Genomic DNA, 23,632 nt, shown 5'->3' on the forward strand with positions numbered 1-23,632 from the left:
AGCTCCACTTCGGCGGCCTGCGGTTTCACTGGTTCAGATCCTGGGCGCAGAAGTGGCACCACTCGTCAGGCCACGTTGAGGTGGTGTCCCACATGCCACGACTATAAGGACCCACAAAGAAAGTACACAACTATATACCATGGGGCTTTGGGGAGAAAGAAGAAAAAAAAAGATTGGCAACAGATGTTAGCGCAGGTGCCAATCTTTAAAAAAAAAAAAAAGAAAGAATGTGGATTTAGTAAGTAGTTCTACCCTTTTGGCAACATGGCCACTCTTTCAGCAGGAATACAGACATCTTGCCATACTCCTTTGGGAAATAGCTATTTCTGGCCCCTTTTCTAAATTCTTTTCCACAGAACATCTTAAAAGTCGGTTTTCAGGCTTATGAGTGGCTATAATCAGTACTTCTAGAAGATAAAATAGAAGCGTGATCACAAGAAATATTTATGAACCACAACATACAAAGGACAATGTGGACCATTCCAAAGAAAGAAACCTTTTAATGTAAAATACCACCTTTACGCTTACTATCGACCTCATCTATTTTTCTGAAATATTTTTCTCAGGACTCTCTTTTTAGCCTGTTTTTCAGTGACAAAGTAGTATTATATGAAGTGGAAAATGCATAATAAATATGTTCGGACCTCCAGTCCATATGGAACTTAAGCTCTTGGAGAAAGACAAGAGAGGATGAGTATATTATAGCAGAACCTTTTAAATGGATATGAAGAAATGATAAGCTTGTCAAAGGGAATATTGTCCCCACAGCCAGATAGTGTTCAGGAATACGGCCACAATGAGGTCGGGGTAGGAGTAGTACAGGAAAGAGGAAAATTTAGGGAAAAGACAGTGTAGTGGAGCAGAATCCATTATGCAAGAATTTAGTTGGCATTTTTCTCTATCCAAACAGATAACCTCTACCTTTTAATCAGGTGCTTAGACCATTTACATTTAATGCGGTTATGGAATATGTTTCGGTTTAATACTGGCATCTTGCTATTTGTTTTCTACTTATCTCGTCTTCTATTTGTTCTCTTTTAGCATTCTTTAAAATAGATGTAACTTTAAAATACATGTAAAAAGAAAAATTTTAAGTATGGTTGAGTAGCCAAAGGTACAAGTTCTGGGATCAGACCTGCCTGGATTCAAATCTCTGCTTTCCTGTGTAGTGTTAATAAAGTTATGTAATTACTCCTTACCTCAGGACTTATGCATGTAAAATAAAGAAAATGAGTAGTTCATAGCTGAGGAGTTATACTGAGGATTAAATGAGCTAGTGTAGGTAAAGGGTATAACACACTTTCTGGTTCATAGTAAGGGTACCTTATTATGTCAGCTGCTGCTATGGTAGTTATTGTTATTGATATAGATGAACTTTGCATTTATATTATAAGTATGAAGTAGGGAAATAAAGTTTATTGTAAGGCATTAAGTTTTGATGGGATAGTTCAGCGGGAGTAAAAATATATGGCATTTTGAATTAACTATTAAAGAGACTTGTTAGATTACAACCATCTTTACCAGTCTTTAGGAAACTTAGTCATAACTTTACATCTGACCTGCTGTAAATGGCTCATGTGCACTTTCCTGTCAAATTATTCCTTCTAGTCTAGACAGTTCTCTATTGGGTCTGCCACGATGACCATCACTCCTCCTTATACTCTTGTAAACAGCATCCTAAGTGGACCTCCTGCTTCCATTCTTTTTCTCCTTCAACTTCTCTTATGCACACATGCCTGAGGAGCTGTTTAAAAGCATACCATGATCATGAAATTCCCTTCCTCCATATTCTTCAGTGGCTCCCCATTGCTCCAGCATCAACTCTAAGCTGCTTGGCATGATATTCACGGCTGCCTCTGTTCTGGTCCTAATCTTCCTTTCCAGCTCTGTCTTCCACTGATCTCTCTCCCTCATCTGTGCTTCAGAATATCAAAACTATTCTCAGGGCCGGCCCCATGGCCAAGTGGTTAAGTTCTTGCGCTCCACTGTGGCAGCCCAGGGTTTTGCAAGTTTGGTTCCTGGGCGTGGACATGGCACTGCTCGTCAGGCCACATTGAGGCGGTGTCCCACATGCCACAACTAGAAGGACCTGCAACTAAGATATACAACTATGTGCCGGGGGGATTTGGAGAGATAAAGCGGAAAAAAGAAAAAAAAGATTGGCAACAGTTGTTAGCTCAGGTGCCAATCTTACAAAAAAAGGAAAACAAGCAAACAAACAAACAAAACTATTCTCTGTTCTCCAAGCATGCCTGGTGCATTCTTGCCCTTGTATGTGACTTTGTTCATGCTGCTCCATCTGCCCTGCCCCTGCACCTTGCCGTGTGCCCCGCCCCCCATTTGTTTTCCCTTTTACTCTGAGTCCTCTCCATTCTTCAGGATTCACAGTGGCTCCCTCTGTGCCCTTTATTCTTACAGTATTTATCACATCCCGCCTTTTATTATAATTATTTTCATGCATCTACTAGATTTTATACTCTCTGGGATCATCTCTTTTCATTTCTGAATTCTCTCCTTGCAACGTAGCCTAGGTCCTCAAATTGAATTCTTGAGTATCCAAAGCCATGATGAAATAAATTGGAAGCAAAAATGAAATGAAAATTTTGAGTGAGTCAGAGAAAAGAGAGAAGTTTTAAACTGTATTTCTAATAATCCTGGAACAAAATAAATGTCTCTTAGTCACCCCTAAATAAGTATAACGTACCAGTAGAACAAGTTAAAATGAGCCAAGCTGTTTATTTTGTGGCTGTTGTTGTTTTGGACAGGAAGAGAGGGAAAGAAGGTTTAGGCAGGAAAAAGCATTAGGAAAATCAAATTCCCCTTGACCTTAGAAAGCAGCAAAGATGGACTGAAGTACAATAGTTTTCCAATTTTGTTTATGTTTTCAAGGTTCTCAGCTGCAAAAACAAGAGTACATTCTGTAAGAGACATTTTAGCAAGTTATACCTTTGTGTTTAATTCTTTGCCTTAAATGACCCGTTATTTCAACCCATCTTTCTGTGAAAGGCTGAATGAGAATATTGTGACCTTTTCTGTTTAAAATACCCGCTAACAGCCAGCAAAATTTGCCTTCTAACTTGCAGTGAGTGCTTACTTCATTGTTCTGTAAAGGGGTCTGGTGGGATGGGAGGTGGACGGAGGCGTAGAATAAAGTTACCTGATCAGGCCAGCTCTGCTCAGAGCAGGCAGATAAAGAAGTGTGCAGATGTAGGGCTTGGACAAAGGCTGTCTTCAACTCCTTAGTCAGAGAGTCTCAGAAGGTCTTGATTTGGTCCATTTGAGCCTGACTCATTCCTCACATAGAAGAAGAAAGCACAGTATACCCAGGAAGTGCATAAAACGAATCACTTTGCCACTAGTCCAAGCAGCGAAATTATTTAATTGGACTGACAGGCATATATATAAACCTGATCTGATTTTACTATGTAAAAATTTATTCTTTAGGCATTTGTTCTTTATTTATTTATTCAATAAACAATTATTAACACTTACTTAGTACTGGGAACTGTCCTGGGCCAGTACTTCTCAAACTATTTTGAAAGACCAGTTCTGGGTTGGTTGTTTTAACTTCCAGTTTGCGCAGTCTGATACTTTCGTGAAATACAGTAAAAATGAATTACAATATAAACAATCACACATTCATGTGTGTGTCAATAACAAATTGATCTAAACTTTTCTAAATTTCTTACTCTAAATTAAACTGCTCTAAATTTCTTTACTAATCTTGTTGGGACCAGTAACAAGAATCAGCCTGCAGACCACACGTCACTGGCACTGTTCTAGGCTCATGTGACACATCAGGGAACAACATAGTCAAAAATTCCTATCCTCATGATGCTACGTTCTAGCAGAAGGAGACAGCAATAAACAATAAGCATAACACATCAGTCAGTTGTATGGGATCTTAGAAGGGCAAAGTGTTATGGGGGAGAAAATACAGCAGCAGAGATCAGGAGTGGCCAAAGTGTGGAGGATGGATTTGGAGGATGGTGTACTTTTAAATCGGGTGGTCAGGGTGAGCTTCATTGAGACGTCTTGAAGGTAGTGAGCTAGTTAGCCACGTGGCTATCTAGGAGAAGAGCATTACAGGCAGAGGGAACAGCTATGGCAAAGGCCCTGAGGAGAAAGCATGCATGTAATACGTAAGGAGTAGAAAGAAGCCCATGTGATTGGAGCTGAGAGAGCTAGGAAGAGAATCGTAGGAGGTGAAGGGGCCAAATGATGCAGGTCAGTACCTCTTAAAGTCGTAACTAACACCCTGATGATCTGGTTAAAATGAAGATTGTGAGTCAGCAGGTCTGGGTGGTTCCTGAGATTGTGTAACACTGCTGAACTTCCGCATGGTGCTGATGTTGTTGATCTGAGGTCCACATTTTGAGGAGTGAGGGTGTAAACTCAGTGATGTGGAGAGCCACTGAGCATTTTCAGCAGAGTGGCATGCTTACTCCAGCTACTGGGTTCAGGATAGACTGTAGACATCACCAGTGGACGAGCTATTCTACGTAAGTTATGTTTTCCAGACAGCTGAAACTCTAAAACCCACGACTCCCTTTCATACTGAGCGTACTCAACACAATTCTCCTTATTCTTAGTGTCTCGGGACATGATTATTAACAATTATCACACTGGGCTGTAGTGCAGAGAGATCCTCAGAGACCATTGTGAAATGAAACCGTCTACCCTTGCATTCACCCTCGACCATTATGATTTTTACTTAATGTGCCTAATTATTCTTACTTTCCCCTCTCTCAACACAAAGCTGATGTGTCTTGCTATTGTTAATGACACTTATTGTAACATACTTTCCTTCCCCCTTCTCTCTTTTCTCCTTTATTGTGATCTAAAAAATAGATTTTAAGCATTTTTACTACACTAAAAAAAATGGATCTACATGGGAGATCTGAGGAAATCCTCTATGAATAAAAGAAAGGGAGCAGCCACATATGGAGGAAGTATCTACTTTGGGCACATGCTTGTACTTTACCTGTATTTCCTTAGTGTAAAGTACATGCGCTTTAGTTTAACTTTGTGACCTGCTTGTTTGGGGCCTGTCATTACCTGCCCCTGGGTTTCCTGCGATACCTCACCTAAGTCAGGCAGTCCTGACCTTGGTTATCTTCTCATCTACAGGTAGTATAAATTATTCATATTTCCTTTTGAAGGTCAAAAAGCCATTGCACTTGCTAAGAGTAACTTTACTTCGCGTCTTGAAGAGTGGTACGTTTTTAGGGAGCTGAGGAGCAAGCAGTATTGTATCAGCCTTCCGAGGGAGTCACACTTGGCAGTACACAGTGTCGGGGTGCAGTAGAGCCCCCAGAGAGAGTCTAATGTTGAGCTTCAGTGATCTGATTTCACAGCTTTCTTCAGATTTGCTGAGCAAATCACACACATTTTCTTTCACCTAGTTGTTTCTCTGATCCTATCTACTTCATTATTTTTTACCTTTCTTGTCATTCATTACTACATTTTATTGATCTTGGCAGCAGTTCAGCTATCAGAAAGCGAACTTGGGCTGTATTTTATCCTTGGTACTCTTAATCCTTAGGGTGGCCAAACATCTCAATACTCCTGGAACTGAAAGTTTTCCAGGATGTGGATTTTTAATGCTAACACCAGAACTGCCCTAGGCAAACTGGGACAAAGTCGGTCACCCTATATTAATACTGGAAGTTGAACTTGATTTGAGCCAGAACATTTTTTTTTTCAAATTAGATCACATATCAGGCAAGACTAAGCCTTAGATCTGTGACACAGAATCGCCTCACACTGGCCGCCTGGGCTTGGAAGGGGATGCAAGCAGCTGGCCAAATAGCAACCATTGTGATCATAAAGGGCTCAGATGTCGCCCATTTGACAGGGAGAGCGTGTTCTTACAACGGAATCTCAAAGGCAACATAATCCCTTTCAGGAAGGCACATGGAAACCAGACCCTACATGGAGGGAAGGCTACTGCGCCTCTCTGCCCCACACCCAATGCTATTACGGAACACCACACACAAGACTTGGAGGCCGCCTCTGTGCCTTCCTGGAGGGGTAGTCTCTGGTGCTCTGAATCCCTGCTCTTTTCAGCTCCTGTTGAGCTGAGCCATCTTTTCTTCTTGCCTGGGTGCCATAGGATTCGCCATAAACCCCCATCAATGAGACCGATAAAGCCCCAGTCTCGGGACTTTTCTCAATGAGAGGGTAAAGGAATTACAGGCATATAATTCTTACCTTTAGCATGGGAGGTAGAAAAAACACCTCCTTGTTAAAGGATCTTTTTTAGACCGGCGTTTCTCAAACTTCAGTGGGCATCAGATTCACCTGGACCCCTTGTTAGAACATAGATTGCTGGCCTACTCCATTGTTTCCGATTTTGTGTGGGGTGTAAGAGAGGGTGGATTTGCATTTTTATTGTGTTCCCAGGGGATATGATCCTGCTGATCTGGGGACTACCCTTTGCGGAAGACTGCTCCAGACATCTCCTATCTCTATGATACTATACTGAATCAGAAAAAATGAACTATATATATGACTTTCTATTCATTCAACAAACACTTCTTGAGCACCTACTATATGTCACCCATAGGCCAGGAAGTGAAATAAGACACTTAAAAGACTAATGTAATTCTAATATCTTGGTCTTTGCAGCTGTTATTTTCCAAGGCAGGTTTGGTAACATACTGAGTATCCATATTTATCTCAAGTGGTCTCATTAAATTCTCAGGAAGTTGTCAAGAACAAAGTTACATTTACTTATAACTTTCATGTAGAGGAGGAGGAGGGAACTGTTCCAGACTTTTGTAAAGTATCTCAATTTCTAAAATTATTAGGAATTATTGCCTTTAAAGGATATTTCTATTTTATAAACTCTACTGCCTCTGCCAGCCACTGCAAGGCAAAATTTCTCTAACACCCACCAGGACTGAATACTTGCACATATCTCTCATGTGTCTGTCCTGGCTTTTTGCAAAAGAATTTAGGCAAAGCCAGCATAAGGAGGCTTGTTTGAGGCTTGTGGGCATGAGGGCAGAGGGATGGAAGGAAAAGGAGGAGAGGAGATTAGAGTTCTCCTAAAATCCCAAATTTAATTTCTAATTTAGCCCCATTTATATTAATCATACACCTTCTCTATTTGGCTTAAAAGACTTTTCTCATTTTTACTAGATCTGGGTTTTGAGTTTGTTTTTGTTTTGCTTTATTTTGTAATTTTGGAGAATGCAAAGCGAGTGCTTGGAACATCAGTTGCAGTTGTGGCAGTTTACCCCAACTGAGGCCTCTGTCAAAATTGTAGCTTTCTAAAGGAATTCTGTAGCATCTCTATTAAGAGGAAAAGTTTCATTTTGACACCCGCTTCCCCTGAAATTTGGGGATATGGATGATAAGGAGGAAGGGGTGTGGTCCACATAGGTCAGCACCACATCCACTCCTCAGCCAGCTGAGTCAGTGAGATTCTGTGTTGGAGGAGTTGAGGCTGAAGGGGAAAGTGGCTGCTGATAGTTAGAAGCCATGGGGGTCATTTGTCAGCCACAATTCCCGAGGCCACATATCTCAGGGAAAGCCTTGTGAGAGCCTGTTTTCATTCCTGCAACTCGTTAAAGCACGTTATAAAGTTGGACCGTTTTTGGACATTATTTCTGCTTAGATTGTTACTGCCAACATATCTAAAGAGAGTTCAGCAGGAACTTTTCTGGTGCTTTCCTGAGGGTGTCAGGTCAGGATGCTGTTTTTGCTGATGCCAAGTTAGGTTCTGGCGTTGACCCAGAACATCGGGAGTGCAGCTGCCAAACAATGCAAGGTGGGGGTGTGCGAGTCAGGTTAGGGTACTTGGCTTCCAGAATTGGATGTTGACGGCATGGCTGTAAAACATGCCGGGAGGAATTTTATTTTAAATTCTTTTCTTACTTGATGTATTTGAAACAGCACGTAAACTACCCTGTTAACCTTGGCTGCCTAGTTAGTTTCATTTTAAAGGATTCTTTTCAACTTTAAAATTAAACATAGGCTAGTATGGTGGTAGGAGTGAAGTGATTTTTCTTCTTTTTACTTTTGTTTGTTTTCCAAGATTGGAAGTAATAAATTTTTTTGAGTTTCTTTAATAGACTTTTTTTTAGTAGTTTTGGGTTTTCAGAAAAATTGAGCAGAAAGTATAGAGTTCTCTCTTCCCTTCCCCATTTCCTCTATTATTAAAGTATTGCATTAGAGTGGCTCATTTGTTACAATGATGAGCCAAGATTGATATATTGTTATTAACTAAAGTCCATAAATCACAGTAGGGCTTACTCTTTGTGTTGTATAGTCTAGGAGTTTTTACAAATATATAGTGGTGTGTATCCACCATTGCAGTATTAAACAGAGTAGTTTCATTTGCTTAAAAATCCTCTGTATTCCACCTATTCATCCCCTCCGCCCTCCTCGTAAGCTCTTGGCAACCACTGATTTTTCTTTCTGTCTTCATAATTTTGCCTTTTCCAGAATGTCATATAGTTGGAATCGGATGGTATATAGCCTTTTCAGATTGGCTTCTTTCTGTTAACAATATGCATTTAAGGTTCCTTCATATCTTTGCACGGCTTGATAGTTCATTTCTTTTTATTACTGAAAATATTCCATTGTCTGGATGTACCACAGTTTGTTTATCCATTCACCTATTAAAGGACGTCTTGATTGCTTCCAAGTTTTGACACTTATGAATAAAGCTGCTATGAACATTTTTGTGCAGGTTTTTGTGTGGACATAAGTTTTCAACTCCTTTGGGTAAATACCAAAGAGTATGATTGCTAGATTATATGGTAAGAGTATATTTAGTTTTGTAAGAAACTGCCAAACTATCTTCCAAAGTGACTGTACCATTTTGCATTCCCACCAGCAATGAATGAGAGTTCCTGTTGTTCCTCATCCTCACCTGCATTTGGTGTTGTCAGTGTTTTGTATTTTTGCCATTTTAATAGGTGTGTAGTAGTATCTTATTGTTTTAATTTGCATTTCCCTAATGACATACAGTGTGGAGCATCTTTTCATATGCTTGTTTGCCATCTCTATATCTTCTTTGGTGAAGATCTGTTCAGCTCTTTTGAACACTTCTAAATTGTCTTGTTTGTGTTCTTATTTTGGGGGGCGGGGGTTAAGAGTTCTATGTATATTTTGGATACCAGTTATTTGTCAGATATGTGTTTTGCAAATATTTCTCCCAGTTTGTGGCTTGTCTTTTCATTCTCTTAACAGTGTCTTTTGTAGAGCAGTAATGAATTTTTTATGGATATAATCAGGGAGAAAAATGTTTTTTAAATAAACATGACTCCTGTCTTGGCTTAGCACTCACTCCCTAGTCAAGAAAGTAAGAACAGCCTGAAAGGAACAAGGTAATTGGTTTTTTGGTAGTTGAACATGTGAGAACCGTGACACAAGCATGTTCTCTAAAATAAATGTAATCAATTTTAAGTGCTTTAGTGAGGCAAGATAGACATAGTCTAAAAGTAAATAAGTTGAGGGAAAAACTTGGTTATATGACCTTGTGCAGAACCATAGTAAGATTTTTCTCTGTTTCCGTTTTTATTTGACTTTCTTGTTTCCTCACCACTTATACTCCTTAAGTAACTTAGAACTCTTAGAATGACCAGGAAAACTCTGAAGTTTTCTGCTTCCAGTAAAAACTTATTTAGCAAGAGAGAAATTGTTGCTTTTTTCAGAGAAGGCTGGGAGTGGGTGAAATGTGCCTTTCTTATTCATTCAGTCAGACCTTCATTCAGCAGATGTTTATTGTGCATCTACTAAGTGACAGGCACTGTGTTGGGTGCTGGTGATATACAAGGAAGCAAGACCCAGGCGTGTCCTTGTGAAGTTGACATTCCAGGGGAGAAATGGACAAGTAAATCTGAAATCAGATCCGTTTGACCAGGGCAATGATAGGAGTGAGCACAGGAGTGTAGGAGCTGTGAACGGGATACTGGGTCTTACACCAAAGCTGAGAACTGCAGGGGGATCAGGAACTGTCCAGATAAAGACTAGGGAAAGATATTTCCAGCCCTCTGCTGTTCCCTTTCCACACTGGGAAAAGTTCACATGTAAGAGGTATGAGATTGTGGTTGTTTTGGGTTTTACCTTTTTTAAAATTCTGAAATATGCTTACAGAAAAATAATGTTTAAAACCGAGATGGATAGTGTAATGAATTATTATAAAGAAAGCCCACACATAACCACAACTGAGAACACAAAACAGAACTTGCCAGCTCCTCGGAAGCCTTCTACATACCTTTCCTGATTATGACTGTTTCTCCTCCTTAGAAGTAACCACCTAAGTATGCATCCCAAATATCATAGTTTCATTTTGCTTGTTTTTCAACTTTGTGTAGCTGGAATCACATAGCTGTATTCTTTGGTTTCTAACTTTTTCTTCTTCTATTTTCCTTAACATTATATTTTTAAGATTAGCTTATTTATTTTCATTGCTGTAGAGTATCCTACTTTATGAATTCATTCTTCTGTTGCTGGACATCTGGACTGTTTCCAGTTTGGAGCTCTTACAAAGAAGAGATGTCCTTAGATGATGGTCCCACACCGTTGGCAGTGTGGCATAGCAGTCTTTGGAGTCAAACAGACTTAACTTATATCCCAGCTCTGCCACTCTAACAGATTTGTGACTTTGGGAAAGGTACTTGATTTCTCTGTGCCTCTCTTTCCTCCTCTGTAAAATAGGAATAATAAAAGTACCTGTATCGCAAGGTACACATGTAAAGTGCTTATCACAGTACTTGGCATATAGTAAGCATTCAACAAAAGTTTGCTGCTGCCTTGGGTTATGCTTCTTACTCATGGGAATGTTTCATTTTTCTTTGAGTAAGTTCTCTACCAAGTTCATATGGCCTGACTATCTGCATGTAGGATTCTAGAAGCCTTTGAGATCCTTTTGCTCAACCCTCTCATTTTACAGATGAGGAAACTGAGTCCTAGTTGGTCAACCCAGGGCTACAACCCAACCCAGAGCTGGGTTCTAGGGAGAAATTGAGGAAGTGACGCCTCTGGACCAGCTCTCAGGGCCCAGACTCTTCTTGATGATTCTTTGGATAGCCATTTTAGCTTCTTCCCTGTATTTTCCTCCTTGCTCTACAAAGAAAGAGGAGAAAATAGAAACCTCAAGGGATTGAAAAGTTGGCTCTATGTTCAGCTGTAGACTGTAAAGTATATTACATTATAGCCAAGTTATTTGATTGATGGTTTGTTGGTCAGAGTTTAGGATTTCACAGGCTCTCTCTCCTGATGAGGCTTAAAGGCAAGAAGACAAAATCAAGGCCATAAAGCCCTCCCTGGGGATTATTGGCATTAGATATAGGTGCTTTGTTTAGTTCAGACTGCTGTTGGATTTGGGTTAAAATTACTTGTGACATTAAAAAAAAATAAGGGAACAGATACATTTCTTATAAAACTGTGAATATGAAGTTGTTTAAAGGATTCCTCAGTTTTTCTCCCAACTAAGAACAATTCACAGTGACTTCCTGATCCCCTACAAATCACTGCACTCTGTCCTCAATCAGAGCTTCCCTGAGCTCTGCCCACCACCCCCCTCAAACCCCTCCACTTCCGCATTTTGCCCATCTTTCCAGTGCTTTCCTGGCCTTTTATTACACTGAACTTCCCTGCACTGTGATTTGTGTTCCTAGGTTCCTAAGAATTTGTGTGTGTGTGTGTGTGTGTGTGTGTGAGAGAGAGAGAGAGAGAGAGAGAGGTGTGTGAGATGCTCTGGCAACTTTGAGGGGACTCTGGGTCAGGACTTGTACTTTGAAAATAAGACTCCAGATCACTGGATTAATGCATGAGACTAGAGCCTGCACGTGGTAGGCACCTAATAAATGTGTAGCTGCTGCTGCTGCTGCGATGTCTCACTCCTCAAATGAGAATCACTTCTGAAAGTACCTCATTTCCAAGTTAACTACTCCTTCCTTCTTTCCATTCAAATTGTCAAGTCTTATGGAGTGTGCTAAGATTTCTATAAACTGCACCTCATTTTTTTCTATGTCACCACAAATCTCAAGAGTTTATCAACTTGAACATTTACTGCATTTGAGAGGGGTGGGACTAATTTGTTGGTATTCTCTGTGTCTGGCAGTTTGTGTAATGGGAGGGAGTTATGTTTCATTAATCCACCTAAATGGTATAAGGAATATTGAGAGCTCTCACTGACTCAGATCCCCATTTTCTTTCTCCACTATCCAAAAGGGTCTGTTTGGCTGCTTAGCAGTGAGCAATTAGAGCAGCCAGTCTACCCAGACATTAGGCTAGGTTTGTCTGACCTAATATACATGAAGACTCAGTGTTCCCAAAGGGACCCATCCTTTTGAAAGGAAGAAATTAATGATATCCCTTTTCACTGAATTGGTGCCAGGTATTTTCTCTCAGTAGCCTATTTAAAAGAACAAATTCAACCAGGCCCAAGAAACAAATGCAAGAGATCTACAAAGCTCTTAAGGGATGAGTTTACAGACTGTCCTGATTTCAGGGGAGACATTTTTATGCCAGGACACAATGACGGGGTTCTCCCTGTGGGCACACACCAACTTTAAATATCAAACTGTGCATTTGTGCAGAAATCAGATAAGTGCAATGAGCTCTAGGCTTGTTTCTGCTCTTAACTGATTTGTCCTCCAAAGGACAGTTCACATGCTAACTCATTACACAAGGTCTGAATGTTTAGGGTATGGGTGGGGGATGGAACATCCAAAGATCCACTGCAAATCTCCAAGGGTCAAATTACAAAGTGTCCCTTCCGCTTGTCCTTCACTGCTATATTTACCCACGCCCAGAGCAGTTCAGCTCACAGCATCACACTTGTGCTCTGCCTTCTGATTTTCAACTTGGGCTGCCGTCTGGGGACCAAGGCTCTTCTCATCTCTTGTGGGCTGCTCATTCTTTCCTCTCGACTGTGTCCTCTTATTCATTCCATTAGTGGAACCTCTATTTCATGCGGCAGTTTTTATTTAACACTGTGGGAAGGCACTGGGAAAAGTACATCACATTGTCTCTCCCCTTAAAGGAGGAGTTAGAATGGATGCTCCCTCTAACCCACCACTCTGAGCAGATTAACCCATATGAGCATAGAGGACAACCTATGAATAACTGCTGAGTGATTAGAGGATTGAACACACACTGCATGAAGGTTTTGCTTACATTATCTGTAACCAGGGAATTATAAACTTTGACTTTAGAGTAATTATCTTCTCTTCAGCACTCCTAACAAATGGTCATTCAGGCTGATTTTACATATTCTTGGGCAGACATTTCTACATCCTGAGCCCCTCTGAGAAACTAATGGAATCCATGCTCCCTAACCCTAAAAAATGGGCAAATGCACACCTGCAACATTTTCCACATAATGTCAAGGACTCAACACCTTCATGGTCCCATCATGGTCTACATCCCAGGTTAAGAATCCCTATACTATGGGAAGGAATTAACTAATTTTAAAGACTATCAATTTCGTGGTTAGAAAGCTTGATAGAAGGGTTTTTCTTCTTGCTTCCCAATAACTGAATAAGAAAAAATGGCTGCTGCTTTTTCCATGTGAGTTCTTCTGATATTTGTGGATTGCTACGACTTTCTCAGTCAGACTTCTCTTTGGGGGCTTTGACTCTGTAATTCATCAAATGACCCTTAAAAGCTTTGGCTGCCTTCAGGAAAATTCTGTGCCAGGATCTAAAGCCTTTGGACTAGAAGACATGTATGCAATCAAAAAGGAGAGAGCCATGGCTTCTCAAAGATGCCAACGCAAGTTGCTACAGTCTTTTCCTTCCTCGTTTAAAAAAAAAAAAAAAAAAAAAAGTTAATAAAAAAGCAAAACTTAGAATGCTTGAAGATACTAAATTCTAGAATGAAAGTTGGAACATGAAGATTGAGATAAAATCATTTTACATTTTACTTTGAACTCCCTACAAAGTGGGCAGTGTTTTCTGAGCCACTTGTATATGCTCAGATAATTTATGCACCATACATATTAGTATTGCTGCTCTCCTTGAAAGCAGTTTTTTTGCTGAATCTCAACATCAATCTGAACGTAAATGTTACCCTATTTTGACTTCTTAGGCCACTAATTTTATAAAAGTAATAATGGTCCCAGAAATCTCATATATTGTGCTTTGGGGTTTTAAAATTGTCTTTGGTTTTTCTTTTACTAAAAGCTGATTTGTAATTATGTAGAATTTGGAGAAGAATCAAGATATAGAAAAAAACAAACTCCAAAGTACTCCCCGGACTCCCAGATAATAACCACAACGAAAAGCCTGACTGAACGTCTAGAGATGAGGGATTTAGACTTGGTTTTAAGCAGGTAGCCCTCACTGGGAAGTGAATTCCCTCAAGTTACATGGTTCTATAACAAGATGTCAAGGATCAGTGATGAAGTTCTGTGCATTGACCGATACTTTTCATCCTCCCTGCCATGGTAAAATGATTGCGGTCTCTGCATTTGAGGAAGTATTTTACAAAAATTGATTGTCATTCCCATTATTAACATTTTACATGCTTCCTTTGAGTTGACTCACCCCCTAAAAGTGTTTTCCTGCCTGTCCTGTTAAAATTAACAGTCTTTCCCTTGATACAGAAACTGTACAGGAGACCTGCAGGTATGGGCCTGTGGCCTTTCCTCACATCCTAGAAAGAACATGTATATATAAAACACGGAACATATCAGACAGAATCCCAGCAGGAAGTATATTACACACTCAAATTATGAGAAATTGGGTACTGTTTAATAAAAGGATTATTTTAAAAGGTTATGGGCAGATATAGGGAAACCATAAAGGATAGTGTATTACCCGGGGGCTAGTGAGAGTGGAACCATTACCACATACACCTAAAGGGGCAAGGAAAGAATGTAGTGCCTAGAACACACAAGGAGAGAGCCGTGTCGGTAGAGGGGTCTTGAGAAGAGAGATGACCTGCAGTCAGGGGCACAGTCAACACAAGACAACCCCACAGGAAGGGACCTGGGGAATAAAAGAGAGTATTTTCTCTCTTTCCTCACTTTGTTCTCTCCCTGGTTTCCTGCTAGGGCTCTCTATTGGCCAACCATTGGGAAGCCAAAGTAATCCATACATCTGGGGCAGAAAACATGGTGGAAATGAATGGAGAATGGATTTGGAGGGAAGCAATGCTGCAGAGTTTTAAGGGTCCCAATATAACTTCAATTCATAATAGGAAGTTCACACCCTCTCCCACAAAGATGAAAAACACTTCTCTGGAAGATTTTTTTTTTAAATTAATTCTAGGTGGTTTTGGTTTTGTTTTGTAGTGAGAAAGATTGTCCCTGAGCTAATATCTGTGCCAGTCTTCCTCTGTTTTGTATGTGGAATGCCTCCACAGCGTGGCTTGATGAGCGATGTGTAGGTCTGCACCTGGGATCTGAACTGGTGAACCCTGGGCTGCCAAAGCAGAGCAGTGTGAACTCAATCACTACGTCACCAGGCCAGCCGCTGGAAGATATTTTTTAAAATAGTGCATCAGTTAGGAATTGTTCTCTGCTTCAATAAACAGACACTGGAATACAGTGACTTCAATAGATAAATATTGATTTTCTTGGTGTCACTAGAAGTCCAGGGAAGTAGGCAGTTTCTGGCATTGGTTCAGAAGACTAAGAATGTTAGAGAAGTTCAAGCCTCTGCAGATCTCTTGGCTTTTCCTTCATGGTCCCAAGATGGCTGTTGGAGCTCTGGCCCTCATGGCTGCATTCTTTGTGAAAGGGCAAAAAGGGTTTTCCTGGGAGCCCTTCCCAGTGACTTCTGTTTATGTCACATGGGCCTCTTTTGTCAGCAGGAGAAGCTAGAGAATATATTTGAGTTGATCATATTGTGCCCCCTATGATATAAAGGTTCTGTTGGGAAGAATGGATGTTGAATAGACAACTAGTACTGGCTTCATGAGATAGATTTTAATCATTTGAGGCACATATATCCAAGGGCATTGTTTCATGCTGGTTTCTGAACATGGGAATTTTCAAGTCATATGAATCAGATATTTCCTCCTGAATGTTCAGATTTAGCCTCAGATCCTTCCTCATGGAATATCAAGACCTGCAGGCACAAGAAAGGTCGCTTACAAGAGATGATTATAAAATTCCAAGGCAAATATTCAAATGTGTCTTGTGGAAACTGTGCAAACAAAATGAAGCTGTTTCTAGGAGAGTCTAGAATAGGAGAAATGGAAAAGAAGCACTTTGTTAGCATGCTGGTAGAAGTATAAAGGACACAATTGTTGTGCAAAAATATTTTGCAATGTATATTGAGGGTTTTTTAAAAATGTTCAAATCTTTTCTCCCAATAATTCACTCAGAATCTGCCTTTTTTTATAGTCTAGAAAAACTTGAGAACAATTAAATACATTTGATAAAACTATATTGTGGAATAATATATAACTGCTAAAAATTATATTTATGAAGTGTTTAAGATAGTGTGGGACAATTGCTTTTATTATCATAATTAAGTTCTGCCGCAGTTTTGCCTAAATATTCCAATCCTTTAGGTCTCCCTTTCCTTTAATATCCTACCGAAGAGGATATTTCCTTTAATATCCAACCCCATCTTGGTATTAGTGGTAGGATTTATACTCTCTACTCCATAGCTACCTGTTATCACCTCAAACTGCAGGAAAAAAATAAACACCCCTTTAGAAAGAAATTGACAAAAAACTTTAAAGGGCAATTCCTAAAAGGAAAAAATGCAAATGACCTATGACTATATGCAAAAATGTTCAACCTCAAAATTTAATATGAGAAATGAAAATTTCTTTTTTGCCTATCAAACAGGCTAGGATGAAAAAAAAAAAGATAACACACAGGGTATCGGGAATATGAGGAAACAAGAGCATTCATAACATTGTTTGTGGCAGAACAACATCCTTTTTGGTGGGCAGTCTGCCAGTATATCAGTTGGCTGAGCAATCCCTGCTCCATAAACATCTCCTCTGTTCATAGTTGGATGAGAACATTGGGAGCTATGCATACTATTCTGTGACTGGTTGCAGGGAAGTATAAAAAGAACTCAATGGTGTTAATTCTCAGTCACTCTGAGAATGATGGTAGGTGAAGAGAAACAGGAATGTGCTTGACATGGTACCTAGCACAGAGTAGGTGCTGAGTGTTTATCAAATAATAAATTAATTCAGATAGGTAGTCTCTTTGGGGGAAATTGGTTTTGTTTGAAAAAGCATCTTGCATTTTAGTGCATGTCATAAATATTTCTGGTCAACAGTTGTAGCCATGGGACTAGAGCTTAGAAGATGGGGCACAGCCATCTGTCTAGAACAGTGGGACACTTTAAGGGACGGGCTTTCTGTTTGTCTTTTTCTAATTTTGATTTTAATTTTTTTGTTCCATCAAATGTATTATGAAAATGAATGCAGTCTCTAAGCAAGACTGGAGAAAGGGATTAGTAGTGGGCCTTGGAAAAATCTGTAGGGAGCAAGGTAGACTGAATCAGGTTGCTCTGTGATTTACTTAACTATGTGCAATGCTTTGGATGAGAGAAAACTAAACTGGGTCATCTGATTGATAAGCATAATCATTTTAGATAAATTTGCATGGTCTGGAGAGATGGTCTCAGGCCTTGCTGAAAGGAGGATGTAGCTTGCTTTAAAGTCTTTTCTGCTCCTCTGCTCAAACAATTTTCCCATAACACACCTAAAAAATCCCCAAACCTTTGTTGCAAAAGAATTTGGCTACAGTGATCAGTGAAGACAACTTGAAATATTGGTCTTCCTATCAGCAGGTTGTAGCATATTAAAATATGCTTGGATTTTAATGACTCAAACGTGTTGAATTAGAAACTTCTGCAAGTTTCATTGTTATTTTCTCAGCAGTTTCTAACAACATGTGTTTCAATCGCTTAATGTAAGAAAGCGTCTAAAATAGGAGGTTAACTGCTTGTGTTACAAAGGGAAAGATGAAGTAATATTGCTCAGTGAGAAGGACCCTGGATAGAAAATGCAGTTTAGGTACGTAACATGGTGACTGCAAAAAACAATGTCTTAAAATATGGCTATGGCATTATTATCTTGTCAATTCTAATGCCTGAAAATTTTTACCATGTGAATTGTGTGGGTAATAATGTTAAAATAAAGCTTATATTTTTGTCTCATTTTGAATATGCATTACAGCTAGAATTCTATCACTTGAGTTTTCTTAAGTTCTGCTTACCCTGGCAACTAAATGTTGTTATTCATTTTATGAAAGGAATTATGAGTGGCCAGTGAGAAAATTCTAATTTCCCCAACAGCATGTTTTACTAATTTGTTACAGTTATCTGCACTAAACTTATTAAAGTATCAAAATCTATGGAGTTATCAGATCATACTGGTAAAAGAAAGCTCAGTTTTTAAGAAATTATGTACCAAGTGTGAATGGGTTTGGTATTTTGAAGAGGGTCTCACTCGCAGTAAGTAAATCTTCTCTGTATAATTCTGAAGTTCAAATGTTTCTGATTAGTGTCCTGCTGTCTTATTGGTACCTCCTGGAAGGCAGTAAGATTAGTAGAGTGCATGAGTTCCTCATATCTCGGCATGATTGGATCCAGGTTTGAGAGCAGGGCAGTATCCCTGCTGAAGAATGGCAGCATTCCATGCCTGAGTCACAGACTCAGATCCTCAGATCTTTAACATGGGCGTTTGTCAACCCTCTAACCTTTAATAGTGTCATATTTTTAAATGAGACACTTAGCCCAGTGGCATGTGGGAAATAAGCTGTAGAATTTTTCCAAGCAACCTTCAGTTAAAGCAACAATTTGAGCTGTATTTATTGCATTTATTGTCATGAAGAGATTGTCTTCTTGTCTTTCCAGAGTCCATTTCCTAAGAGCAAAAATAAAATAATACAATAGAGGAAAAAGAGGGAATGGTTTTAGTAATAAACTTGATGTTTACTTATAAACTTTATTGTTATGTTATAATAATATATTTGTAATAATAAATTGTGATAATATATTCTACTGAAACTGTCATTCTAATACCAAAATCATAACTAAATGAGTGTTAATGAAATCAATAAGAATTTCAATAAGATCTTTGTGAATTTCTTTGTTTCTCAACTGAAAATGTAAATTTTCTCGCCTACTGGTGGATTTTAGGTGATGCTAGTGAAGATTGTAGGAGATTCAAAGAAAAGGACTTACAGAAATGTTTGAAGTTCTCTTTGGACCTGAAAGTATGACATTCCTTTGCTCATATAAAAAAAAATCACATAATGAAATGTTTAAGAAAGTTAACAAGGTACAGCTCCAATCGAAGCAGCAAAGAACAAATCACTGAGCTTTCGCTTCTGAGCTGCCTAAGATGTTTTGTGTGGAGCCTTTGGCTGAGGTTGGAAGAGAATGATCTGCTGAATGGCTCCTCTCTTAATGCTGAAAGGCCTCCAGGCAGAAAGTCCAATGGAAAAAAATAACACACAGCTGAGAGTCACAAATGGAATGTCACTGTGAAGAAAGCCATGCTTTTTATTGCTTCTTATAGGGAACAGAAATGACTGTGAGTGTTTGAGAAGTAGGGTCTTAAGTAGTTTTAACACAGACGCAAACTGTGAAAAGCTTAATGAGATTTAGGTGTGAAATGATGAAGTGTCATGTACATTTTTATGTGCTTTCAAATAAAAATTGCATATTCCATTTAGTCACTTTTTAAAGAAGTAATAGTACTAACATCACCTAGAAACAAATACAGTTTACAATAGATCTTCAAGTGATCTGCTGCAGTACACTAGTGGGTGGTGAATGGGTTATGTTTGTGGCAAGATATTGAGGCAGTCAGGCAGAACTGGGCAACTGGAGCACCCATTTACCTGGTTGGGCCATACAAATAGTATCATTTTCTGTGTGTGTCATGACATGACAGAGGTTGAAAAACCTGCTTTACAGAAATGCTTTGGAAAATCCCTGAATTCCAAAAGAAAGGGCATGTACAATTATTTTATGAGTAAATAAACGGAGGCAGAAAGAGTGTAGTGTAGGTTCCCAAATAGAACGCACAATGTGCTTGGTGATAAAAGGGGGCAGAGTGGGGAAGAAGGCCATGGAGGAAGGCCAAGGAGTTCTCATTGGGCTTTTTTGCTTCCTTTGTTTGACCACACTGATTCTAACAATAAATACTCAGAAATGTTCTAGCAAATGTTCGGGAGTGAGGGCATATGGAGCGTTTGATTTTGTTTGTGTTTAAAATATGGTTTCCACACAGATGGCATTGGTTTAGCTGTTGTGTGACTTTGTTTGGATCTTCTTTTGCTGAAAAAAGAGATGAGAACCATAGCTCTTTGAAACGTCCAGCTCCTTGGTTTGTGTTCCTTAGTTTGTCTCACCACATTCACAGACGTACAGACTTCTGTCCCTAAAATACCTTCACTTGTCAGGGAGATTACAGTGACTTTCAACAGTGGTTTCAGCTGGATCTTGGAATATTAGGGTTAAGGCATAAAAGGAGGCTGTGACAATTCCATGGACCATGGATTTAAATATTTAGATATTTAGATTCCAGAGTGCAGTTACTGTAGCAGGAATCTGGCCATCATACTGGAGTTGATGAAGCCAACTATTTCCTTGAAAGATTGGATGTCCAGGGACAAGGTCTACAAAAAGGAAGTTAGTGACATCTGTGTCCTATTAGATAAGTTAGCCTTTAATATCCAAAGATATTTTTAGATATCCAGTCTGCCATTTTTCTCTTCCAACCTTGGAGGTGAGGGTGGATAGGAGTAGAGAGAGAAAAAAAACAGAAACAAAACTTTAAAATACTAGAAATTCATAAAATTATGAATGTCACTTTTTTGTTTGTTAATCATTATGGCTATACTTTTCTGTTTCCGGGCCTGAATATTGTTCCAGGGAACATTGGAGTGCCAGCTTTGTTTCCTCTTCTCAAACAAACATTTATTTCTCACAGTTCTGGAGGCTAAAAAGTCCATGATCAGGGTGCCAATAGATTCAGTGTCTGGTGGGGGCCCCCTTCCTGGTTCCTGGACAGGATCTTTTTGCTGCGTCCTCACATGGTAGAAGTGGTGAGGGAGCTCCTGAGTCTCTTTTATAATGACATTAATCCCATTCATGAGGGCTCCTGATCACCTCCAAAGGCCCACCTCCAAATGCTGTCACACTAAGGATCAGGATTTTAACATATGAATTTTAGGGGAACACAAACTTTCAGTATTGTAGACACCTAACCCTACTTTTTGGTGATTTTCCTTAATCATTGTCAATTGCCTGCTAGGGCTTATTTTATTTAGCAAATGACTGTTCTGATTATTTTCCCTTCAAGAAACAACCATTTGTATATTATTCTGGCCTAGTTTTTGGATTTTTTTATTTGCAAATTTTCTTAGCATTTTTGCAGATCCCCAGATAGTTCTCAACTATTGCACAGATATCAGTATAAACATTTATTCTACAAATTAGCAGCTCCCTGCAACCCACCTGTAAATGATAGGCAGGAATTGGAAGTTCCCACAGCCTTATCCTTAAGCCTCTGGCTATCATTGCTCCCTAAGGTGGTGCTGGGAACATAGTGGGGACTCAGTCTTTGTGAAATAAATGAGCCTATCCCATCATCCTGAAAGACTCACCAATAACCTCTCTCTTGCTGATTTAGGATTATCTCCTAAAAGCCTGCTACTAATATAACCTTATGTTTCTCAAGATAAATAGCAGATAGATTTAGTATATCAGACTTAGCTGGCTTTCACCTAGCAATAATTTCTAAAGGAATTGGAGATGTTGATGGATGTTTTTGAGCAAGAGCAAGTGAAAGATTTGTTTATTCCTTAAATATACATTCATTTGTCATTTGCTGTGATCCAGGCCACAGAAATAGAAAGATGAATATGATTCTGTACCTGCTCTCAGATGGGATAATTGTTATTATGTTGTGTACAGGATGAAATGGGAGCCCAGTATTAAACAGGGAGTTAGGGAAGGCCCAAGGAAAGGTGAGCCTGAGATGGTTCTTATAGGACTAGCAGATGGAGTTTGTTGTGTTGGAGCATAGGCTGAGCTCTGAGGAACAGTTGGAGATGAGCTAAAGAGATAAGTAAGTGTCGGATCAGGAAGGGCCTTGTGTACGGAGCTGAAGAGTGCCATCCTTGTTCTGAAAGTTATGGAGAACCACTGAAGATATTAAGCAGAGAAATGATATGCTCCTCCAGAGAATTATCTCTAGCTACCATATACAGAATAGATTGGATGGGGGCAAAACTAGAGATGACACTAGCAAAGAGGCAGTCGCTGTGGTCCAGGCAAGAGTTCATGAGGGCCTGAATTAAAGCAGTGAGATAGATGGAATGATTCTTGCAGGGAGGATAGAAGTAGAGTGCACAGGGCCTGGTGACTGATGTATGGTGGAGAGTAGTGGAGGGAGGAATCGGGAATGAGATGCCTTTGTTTCTGACTTGTGCTCTTCCTGAACACATTGTAGAAAAGTGATGCCTTTTCAATAACTTTTTAAGGCAATGAGTCTCAATGACATCTGCTAAGATTATGATGAAATGATGCTAGAGAAAGAAGTGTGAAAACAAAGGTGAGTCTTTCAATATGCGATTGAAACATTGGTGGTCAGGTGGTAGAGAGGTGGAAGAGGCAGTCAAAGATTGGCATTTCCTCCACCCACTAACAGCACAGGCCCCATTTTCATGGCCAAGGTGGCCCTTGCTTATGTGATGCACCCCTGGTGCAACATAGCAGGTGTTCCCCTGGGCTATATACTTCTTGAAGTAATTTCAACAAGCATAAATATCTATAGACATATTTGGCTTGATTGGGGAAACAAATATACAATGTAATATGTTGTGAATCTATGCCTGTTTTTCATTTTTCCAGGCCAATCTATTATGAGAAATAATTTGTACCACAACTGGTTTCCCTCTAGATATTCCTGAACCTCTTGTCCCTTCAGTAATTCGTCATATAAACTCCAATCTTCCATACTTGACATCTTGGCCTTGGTTGGTCTTTATGTGTTTTTCTAGTCAGGGATAGGACTCAAGTAAAAGGTATATATATTGTTAAGCTAGGTTGTAAACTCTCTAAGGCAAAACCACTCTGTTATTCTGGAGACTGGACTGCTTCTAGGAGATACTATGTGTATGTAGACTATGTTGTCCCAGCAAAGTTTGACTGAGTTGAGAATCAAACTGCATTATCTAATTACTGGTAAGATGTAGGATTCCTGTCAGTCAAAGTACAAGAAACTATAGAGTGGCTACCTATGTGACTAATTCAAAATGAACACACAATTGCCTGTGTTCCAATAAGAACTACAGGAAGAACTACACGTGGGCTTAAGAACACAAGCCCTCTTACAGTCCAAAGAGGGCTATCAAGTCCATTATAAGTCTACGAAACTGTTTATTTTCCAAAGTAAAATTAACAGCTGACAAAAGACAATTAGCTTTATAATAGTAGGAATAACTTGTGGCATTTAGTGGCGTGCAGGTTCTGGGCTTTTGATTGACACAAAATTCTCCTAAAAATATTTTGTACCATTAATTGGATAATCTCGAAGGGAGGGAATGACTGTCCCAGCATAAGCTAGAAGAATATTGCAAGTTAAGGGGTGAAAAGATAATGCCAATATATGTTTCACGATACATTTTTTTAAGAAAAGGAAGAAAATCCTTCTAAAAGACGAAACATGGTCATAA

General features: G+C 39.4%; 1 protein-coding gene across 1 annotated transcript in view; it reads left to right on the forward strand.

Moving 5' to 3' along the window:
• MYO3B (myosin IIIB) overlaps positions 1 to 23,632 on the forward strand; it is a 397,478-nt gene that overhangs the window by 317,118 nt on the left and 56,728 nt on the right. The window lies entirely within an intron of this gene.

This window comes from Equus quagga, chromosome 4, assembly GCF_021613505.1.
Source record: "Equus quagga isolate Etosha38 chromosome 4, UCLA_HA_Equagga_1.0, whole genome shotgun sequence".
NCBI classification, from domain to species: Eukaryota; Metazoa; Chordata; class Mammalia; order Perissodactyla; family Equidae; genus Equus; species Equus quagga.